Below are 9707 nucleotides of genomic sequence, written 5' to 3' on the forward strand. Positions count from 1 at the left end.
GGTGATTTGAATTGTAGAGAGATGACTTGTTTCATACTTATTTTGTCGAGTGTGAAGTATAGACAGATTTGAGCAAGTGACTAGATACCACTTACCTGATTGTCAAATGCCTTTAAATGAAGAGTGCTTTTATGCCTAGATGGAAAAGATGGAAAAGATTAAATTCCAAACTCCAGAGAAGTTTTAAGAAACAAAACCAATGGATTCCTGCTTAGAGCCAAGAACATTAGGTAGAGTGTTTGGTATTCATTGAAATTCTATTGCCAGGGAAAACAGCAATGTCTTAAAGAGAAAGAGCCTAGTTTGGCCATGTGTGCCCCTTTTGGGGGATTATCTAACTATGGGACTGATAGAAAAGGCACAGCATTTGTATATTACATTGCAGAAAACTTTATAATTAACTTTATATTGAAACATGGACATGCTATGTTCTATACCAGTTAGTAGTCAGTCGATGAAGAATTTTATAGAGGTTTACTGGCTGGTAACTTGAGACATTTTAACAAGTGATAATTCATGAAATAGCATTTGAGAACATTTGCTTTGGAAACAGCCCACTCTGGTTCGAATCTATGTTTTACCAGTTCAGCCTACTGATTTCATTCATTCAACAAATATTTATTGAATTCCTGCCATTTTCTGTGTCTGAGACCATTGCTTTTGAGAATTTCCATCTTAGTGGAGGGAGGTATTCAACAAACAATAAGCATAATAAATAAATAGCAAAGATTATTAAAAGGTTAAGAGAGGTATGGAGAAAGGAGGAGAAGCATGTAAGGAGGATTGGGTGTTTGGTGGGAGTAGGGGACAAATAGCATTGTTAGAGTAGTCAAGACAGGTTTCAATATTTGAGCAAAAACCCTAAGGAGTTGAAAGAGATAGGAAGATATAAACAAATAAAATATCTAGAGCACAGGTCCTGAGGTGGAAGTGTGACTGCTATGTTTAGTGAACAGCAGAGAGGCTGGAGTAGAAAGACCAATTTAAAGAATAGGAGGAAAAGAAGACAGTGAGAAAAATGGGGGTGGGGCGGAATGGGCAATCAGGAAGGGATTTTAGCTTTCACCATGAGTGGGAAGTAGATTCATTAGAGACTTATTTTTCTTTCCTCTTTATTATAGAAAATTTCAATCATATCTAAAAATAGAGAGAGAGTACAATTGAGCCTCATCATCCACTTAAAATAATTATTGATATAAGACCATTCTTATTTCATTTGTATCCCTGCTCAGTCCTTCAATTCCTGATTATTTTAAAGCAGAATCAAGATGTCATATCATTTGGCTTATAACTATTTAGTAATATCTTCAAAAGAAAAAAACTTCATTGTCTTAAACATAATTATAAAGCCATGATTATACCTAAAAATAAAGATCTTGGTGTTACCAAATATCCAATACGCATTCACATTTCCCCTAATTGTTTTAGAGATGTGTTTTTATGGTTATTTGTGTAAATGAGGATTATAAAGTGGTTGGAGCAAGGGGGGTACCAGCAACATTCTAGCTGATGTAGTAAGAATAGTGTGTGGGGTGTCAAGGAAAGGAGCAGGCAGAACGGTTGGAAGCCATTGCAGTTATTTGGAAGAGAAGTAATGGTGGACCAACCTAGAATGGTAGCTGAGGAAGAGGTGATACATTTTTGATTGCTGAATCTATTCTAAAATTAGTGCCAATAGATTTTCTAAAGATATCGGGTATGGATGTGAGAGAGAAATCGTGGGGTCAGCACAGGGGTTTTGGGTTAAGCTGGCCAACAGTGTTGACAGGTTTGTGGGATACACAGAGTTAAGTCTGGGCAGTTCAAGTCTCTGTCTAAAAACGAGTTCCCTTGGTGCACCTGGGTGGCTCAGTCGGTTGGGTGTCCGACTTTGGCTCAGCTCATGATCTCACAGCTCCTGAGTTCCAGCTCCATGTTGGGCTCTGTGCTGACAGCACGGAGCCTGGAGCAGGCTTCAGATTCTGTATCTTCCTCTCTCTCTGTTCCCTTCCCCTACTCGTGTTCTGTCTGTCTCTCTCTCTCAAAAGTAAATGTTAAATAATAATAAAAGAAAAGATAAATGAGAGTTCCCAGCATGTTATTGATGTATAAGGGCTCTGAGATGAGATGAAATCACCAACGTCTTTAGTGTAAATTGAAGAGAGAAGGTGACCAAGGACATAGCCCTGGGGTGTTCCAAGGTTTGAAATAAGGGAGAAAAATCAGCAAAGGATATTGAGGAGCTACTAGGGAAGCATGTGTTCTGGGAGTGAAGAGGAGCAGTGCCTTACGGAGTGGGCAGGCATCCACAGTGTCAAAAGCTATTGCTGTGTCAAATGAGAACTATAATAAAGGATAATGTGAATTATTCTTTCACGTAATTTTGTTTATTCAAAAATATTATGGCCTACTATATTTCAGCCCCTGGTTAGACACTGCAGATAAAAATGAGAAGATGACACAAGTTCTACCTTGAGGAATCATCTACTAGTGGGGATACAGGCAATTAGAAGACATTATAAAACACTATTGTAACTTATGCATTTTATGCTCCATTTGGTTCACTCGAAAAATAGGGCTAGTTGTGCCTTCATTATATGTTTTGAGAATTAAATGATATTATACTTCTATAGGGATATGAAAAAATTATTACCCTCTAGAATTAGTTGGTTAATTACTCTTCTTATTTAGAAGAAATATCAATACGTTTGTGGTACAGACTAAAACCCAGAGGTCAGGTTTAATTGACAAAAGATTAACTTTAAGTCATAGGCTTAAGAAGAGAAAAACGTGAGTATTTCTAAGAAGAACTTTGGAAGGATGGTGTGGAGACCTAAAATAAAAATAAGAGGGTAGAGGATGAGATCATGGGCTGGAGCAAGGCCAGAAGGAAGAAGGCTGGGTGGTCTGTGGTTGAAGCCAGACAGGACAGACAGAAATATCTAACAGAATTATAACGGATCACTTTGAAACTGTGGAATTGGATTGACCTAAGATGAAAACTAGGGCAATTTGCAAAGGCTCAGGACCAATGTCTCTAAAATATATAAAAATGAGTAAGGTGTAGAATTGTCCTAGCTCTGGAGGGGGAGTTCAGCTCAATCCAACAAAGACGTTAAGAGCCAGAAAGGACTGCGGTGACATCCGGGCTAAATATGTAGAGAACTTGGCGTGGAGTTCGGGTTTAGTAAATGGCAGCATTTACTGCAGCAGGATATACACATCCCCCCCAAAAAATCTGTCTACCAAGGTGTGGGTAGCAGCTGTGTCGATCACTGGGAATATGCTTGCTTGCTCTTTACATTCTGTGATTGTATTTTTAATTTTTTTTTTCTGAAATAAGTACATCTTCATTTGGAGTCAGAAAAACAATATTAGAAATTTTTTTTTTGGTAGGAGAAAGCAAAGTTAACCATACAGTTTTTATATAGTCCTCACGGAGCCCATCTGAAAGTAGGAATAAATCCACTCCTGAAATATGGCTGATGAAATCATTTTGAATGAAATTTTCTAACGTGAATGAGGCCCCAAGACCTTGCAAGAATGATGACGCTAATGGTGTCACTGAATCAGGTGTTCGTATATTTCATTTAATTCTAAGAAAATGTGTACATTTGTAAACATAATCACAACGTCCTCCCTCAATGCATTCCAACAACTTTAATTTTGATATTTTTAAAATCACCATCTACATGCAAAGCAGGGTTATTAGGGTAAGGGTATATGGAAGAATAAGATTTGAAAACTGCTTTCAAGAAACTGCTAAAATGTTTTATGTATAAACGCAATACTGAAGAGATTATTCTATTCAATTAAAAAATGTGCATTGAACTATGCTGAGTGGTGGGAATGTAAAAGTAAGTACGACACAGGGGCTATCTCCTACCAGGGGAAAAAGACATGTGAACAAATAAGTGACAATGTGACAAATGAGGCAATAGAAACACAGAGAAGCTACCTGGAAGTGCAAGGCTAAGAATGATTAATTTTATCTGTAAATTTAGGAAAACACTTCTGAAGTGAGGAATCTAGCTGCTGAGGACTAAATACTCTGGCATTCAAGATGCATCCTCATTCTAAATAAAGAATGGCGTTTGTCACTTGGTGAAAAGTGTTAGAGTGAGCAGGGTATCAGCATATGAGACAAGTAAGTTTAACAGAGGGCAAACTCAAGCCCCTTGGGCATATGAAGGGCCCTGAGGTATAGTGGGCAGCGTGGAGGGAAACGGTTCTAGAGATCACTGGGGCCAGCAGGCTGTGTGAACTGTTTTGTATAGAAGTTTTGTATAACATGATGATTGTCTCCCATCAGGAATGTCTGAGTCAAGCAATATGATATGTGCGTATACTGTGCAGTAGGGATGAAGAATGGGTGCAGAATTTGAACAACCTGTAAGAGATGACAGTGTTGCACATAAAAAAAAAAAAAAGTGAAGATACAGGCAAATAATGAGTTTTGGGTTGAAACTGGAGCAATCTGTGAAGCTTTGGGGCATTCTGGATAGATGTTCCCAAGAGCAAATAATGTAAGATTGAGAAAATCATCAAAGTTTGAATATAGGAACTATGTAAGGAAGTGACAAAAAACAGATTTAATGAGATTTAAGACTTTGGAAGCACTCCTTAAATATCAAATCTTAATGTTTTTAGGGTTTTTTTTTTATAAATCAAAAGGGTCAAAAAGACTATCAGAGGGAAAAAACAACAAATAGGATTCACTATTTGTTTAAATGGATGTTTAGTTTTGTTTTTTTAAAGTTCAGCTCCACGAACATTGTTTGAGTACCTATTCTATGTCCCACACTATACACTGTAGTGCTGGGGACATAAATTTGTGTATGGTATTATACCTAGGAAACTTACATTCTCTTTTGGTCATCAGATCTATATCTATAAACTGTTACACTGATAAAGTATTCTCAGGGATAAGAACTATCTAGAGGAAGAACAAAATATATCCAGAAGACTGTGCGATTGATAAATCTAATTAATGCAGTATACTAATCAGGTTGTAACCGTAGTTTTCACCATTTTTGTGTAAATTAGCCTAACTATGATCCATGATGTGAATATACTCCTGTAATCCAAACTAATATTCTCTCTCTCTTTCTTTTTCTTTTCTTTTCTTTTTTTCTTCCTCTTTCTTCCTCCCTTCCTCCCTCCCTCCTTTCCTTCCTTTTCTCTCCTCTCCTCCTCTCCTCTCCTCTCCTCTCCTCTCCTCTCCTCTCCTCTCCTCTCCTCTCCTCTCCTCTCCTCCCCTCCCCTCCCCTCTCCTCTCCTCCCCTCCCCTCCCCTCCCCTCTCCTCTCCTCTCCTCTCTTCTCTTTCTTATTTAAGACAGAGAATACTTGATTCATGCCCATCAGATAAACAGCTTGGATCTATAATAAACCATTGTGTTTTAAAACCTAACCCAGCAGGGCGCCAGAGTGGCTCAGTTGGTTGAGTGTCCAACTTCAGCTCAGGTCATGGCTCAGGTCATGATCTCGTGGTTTGTGAGTTTGAGCCCCACATCAGGCTCTGGGCTGACTATTTGGAGCCTGAAGCCTGCTTCGGATTCTGTGTCCCCCTCTCTCTCTGCCCCTCCCTTGCTTATGCTCTGCCTCTCAAAAATAAATAAATGTTAAAAAAATTAAAAAAAAAACATAGGCCAGTAATTGTATGTGACAGTATACACTGCTACCTACACATCAACTGATGAGAGCACAGCTTTTCATTATTTAAAACAGAATAAGCTTTCCTGTAAAAACAGTACCTATGTGACATTTTTGACTTTAATGTTCCTCTCCTTCCACAGAATCCACACCAACCACCTCATAATCCTTCTCAAGGGCAGCCATGTCCTCACAGGCCTCAGAAACCTCTCCTTCCCTCATCCACACACCAGTGAACAAAGGCTTGCTTGGCCTACATCAGGTCAAACTTGTGGTTCAGGCGGAGCCAGGCCTCAGCAATTCTGCTCAGGGTGCCAGTGGGGCACCAGTCCACAAACTGGATGGTATGCTTGGTCTTGATGGTGGCAAGGGCAGCATTAACATCTTCGGGAACCATGTTGCCTGGTACAACAGGCAGCAAACCATGCATTTACCATAGCGAGGGTCACATTTCACCATCCGGTTGGCCTGCTCCGAGCATGCACTGGTGATCTCTGTGACAGAAAGCTGCTCATAGTAGGCTTTCTCAGCAGGGATGACAGGAGCATATTGTGGCCAGAAGGAAGTAGATGTGGGGGTAGGGCACCAGGTTGGTCTGGAATTCTGTCAGATCAACATTCAGGGCTCCATCAAATCTGAAGCAGTGATGGGGGACACAATTTGATTATCAACCTATTTAGGTTAGTGTAGGTTGGGTGTTCAACATTGAGGTCTCTAATGCAGATGTCTACCAGGAAGATACATTCGGAGTGCTCCAGGGCGGTGTGGGCACTGAGGATGGAGTTGTAGGGCTCAGCCATAGCTGTGGAAGCCGGGAGGGTGGGGAATGGAGAACTTGAGCTTGGACTTCTCGCCATAATCGACAGAGAGACGTTCTGTTGGCAGGAAGGTGAACCTAGAACTAGTTTCCCCTCCAAAGTTGGGGAAAACCAAGAAGTCCTTGAAGACCTGTGTACTGGTTGGTAAATTTCCGAATTCAGTCTGAGACCCAGGTCAGTGATCTCGTTGCCTGGTGGTGTGGTGCCCTCAGGCATAGTTATTAGCATCATCTTCCTTGCTCAGGGTGGAAGAGCTGGAGTAGGTGCCAGTGAACTTCATCAATGATTGGGTTCCAGGTCTACACACACTGCCTGGGCACCTGCTTGCCAGCCCCTGACTCACTGAAGAGAATGTTGAAGGAATCATCTCCTCCAGTGGTCTTGTTACTTGGCATCTGATCATTGGGCTGGAAGCCGTGTTCCAGGCAACAGAGCTCCCAGCTGGCATTGCTAATCTGGACACCAGTCTGGCTAACAGGGATGGAGACACATTCAACATGGCTGCTGCTTTGCAGCTGCCAGGCAGATGGCGGAGAGGAAGAGAAGTTGTTACTCGTTAGAGCGTGATACTTAGGCAGTTGATGTTAGAGAAACTTAAAACTAACATTCTTACCTTACCTGTGGAGGTAAAATAGGTGATAGGAGTCTGGCTAAAATCACATTACCTATCTCTATTACTAGATGAGCAAGTTAAAGCATTTTCCACATGGCTGGGATATAATGGATATTAGTGCATTAAGAGCCGTCTTTTATGGGGTATAGTTCTATGCTTGTACATCTACCTGTTGGGGCCCAGCAGGCAAAAATTAACCCTCAAACAATATTTGGTCTCCTGGGCCACACATGTGGCTTCTATTCATCCTGTCTGTGATTTTCTCATTGCTTTGTAAAGAGACATATACTTTTGGGCTTTGAATCAACTTGGTTTGGTCAGTGGCATCAGCCCTCCCCTTACTTTGATTTCTAGCTCTTTGTCTGCAGTTGGGAGTAAACCGCAGACCAGCCAAAAGATTTGCCTATTAAAGGATGAGCATCTTGCCCATGCATAACTAATGAGGGGTCTTAAGAGATGTAAATATCCTCCTAGAAATCTGCAGGCTCATCTTCTGCTTGGAGCCAGACTATTATTAGGGAATCTCTCTCCTGCAATGACTTGATAATTCCTGATATTTACACCTGTCCTGTTAAACATGATGTCTTTCCTGAACATGTCTTCACTTCAAAGACCTTAAACTATGTAAGAAATGATGTAATCACCTATGGTATATAAGACCCTGGCCATCTAGGTAAAATGTGGCTCTCCACCATGCCCGTTGTCTGTCTTGTTTGTCATTGTCTGTCTTCTTATGGATATTGCGCCAACACCAACCCCCTACTCGGGACCTTTCGACTGGGGTGCATGGGCTGGTCCCCCGCATATACCTTCTCATTTAATTCTTCTATAAATTGTACATTTTCACAATTGATACATGATGGAGGCTGGGTTTGAACCCAGGCAGTTTGGGTCTGGAGTATATATTCTGAACCAATATGTACTTTTGCCCCTCAAAAGCCTTGCTTGCTTATTTTATTTGCTTTTTCAAAGTCTTAAAAGGTAATAGGTTGGAAAGATTATTTAGACTGAAGAAACATAGGTGAAGAATAAAAAAAATAGCCCATAGAATTTTTTTATGTGGCTTTTTGAATGGGATAATTATTATCTTGTGTGGTAGTGTATTTTATGTGGTTATTTCAAATGGCTGCTGTGGTTCTTTTAGCTTGGGTGGAGAAGAGTTATTTGTGGAATGAATATTTATGAACCATTTTCATAAATAGTACTTGGCAGTTTCTTTGTCCAATTTAAGACTGTTCTGGGGACATCTCTGAGGAGCAGAAGGGGGCACTAGGAGGCCATATTCACTTTAATATAGCCCTGGTCTATGCCACAGTTCTCAAACTTTCTGTCATCAGAAACAACTGAAGGGCCTGTTAAAAACAGATTTTTCTGCAGGGCGCCTGGGTAGCTCCGTCGGTTGAGTGTCTGATTTCAGTTCAGGTCTCTCTCATGATTTGTGGGTTTGAGACCCGTGTTGGGCTCGGTGCTGACAGCTCAGAGCCTGGAGCCTGCTTCGGATTCTGTGTCTCCCTCTTTCTGCCTCTCTTCCATTTGTGCTCTGTCTCTCTCTCAAAAATAAACATTAAAATTTTTTTTCTGGTCTTCACCCCGAAGTTTCTTCCTGAATAGGTCTGAGTCGTAGTTTTCATTTGTGTTTCCTACCAGTGTCTCCTCAATGCTGTTGCTGCTGGTTCAGGGGCCACACTTTAAAAACTGAAGGTCTCTGCCTTTCTCGTGCCTTTTTTATGCTTGTGAAGGTTGTGAGCTGCCATCTCTGTCTCCGCTCGCAGCCCGGTCCTGGCAGAAGTCTGACCCACTGACAGTAGCAACACAGTGGGCCGCCTCCGCCCTCCCTGCAGAGCGGGGGCACCCACGGGCAGACTGGTGTCTTATCAGGGGCAGCCCCGCGGAGACCACCGAGAGGAATAAGGAAACTCAGGCCCAACAAATTTGGTTCTCCCACCGCCCACAAAAGGAGCCCAGAACACCAGGCAGCCAATACCCTGTGTGGCCACAGAGGAGCCCAGCGAGGACTGACCTGGAGCTCCAACAGCAGCAGAAGAACGGAGGAGACCGGAACAGCGTGGCAAGGGCTCTGAAAAGTAACCAGTCAGTGAGACCAAGCCCCCCAAAAGTAAACCGGAATTCACCTACTAAACCTAAAAGGGCAAATGTCAGCTGAAAAAGATTTAACTAAGATTAAGAGTCTCCTAATAATTAAAATATCCAGCATAAAATAGAAAATCATATATTATACCAACGATCAGGAAAACCATGAGAGAAACAGGAAGAAAACAAAAACATGAATGAGATGGGTGCATGGGTAGCTCAGTCGGTTAAGCGGCCGGCTTTGGCTCAGGTCATGACCTCACGGTTTGTGAGTTTGAGTCCCACACTGGGCTCTGTGCTGACAGCTCAGAGCCTGGAACCTGCTTCAGATTCTGTCTCCTTCTGTCTCTGCCCTTCCCCTGTTCATGCTCTGTCTCTCTGTTCCTCAAAAATAAATAAACATTAAAAATTTTTTTAAAAAGTAAAACATGAATGAGAAAAGCAGTCGATAGATGCTAATATTAAATAGAATCAAATGGTGACCTTACTTATCTAAAAAGACCTAAGGCGGCTGTCATGAAACAGAGGACACCAGAGCAACACATAAAGTCAA

General features: G+C 41.4%; 1 pseudogene; it reads right to left on the reverse strand.

Annotated features, from left to right (window-relative positions):
* Positions 1-5752: 5752 nt before the first annotated feature.
* Positions 5753-6938, reverse strand: LOC115292859 (annotated as a pseudogene).
* Between the last annotated feature and the right edge of the window lie 2769 nt (positions 6939-9707).

Source organism: Suricata suricatta, chromosome 5 (assembly GCF_006229205.1).
Source record: "Suricata suricatta isolate VVHF042 chromosome 5, meerkat_22Aug2017_6uvM2_HiC, whole genome shotgun sequence".
In the NCBI taxonomy this organism is placed as follows: domain Eukaryota; kingdom Metazoa; phylum Chordata; class Mammalia; order Carnivora; family Herpestidae; genus Suricata; species Suricata suricatta.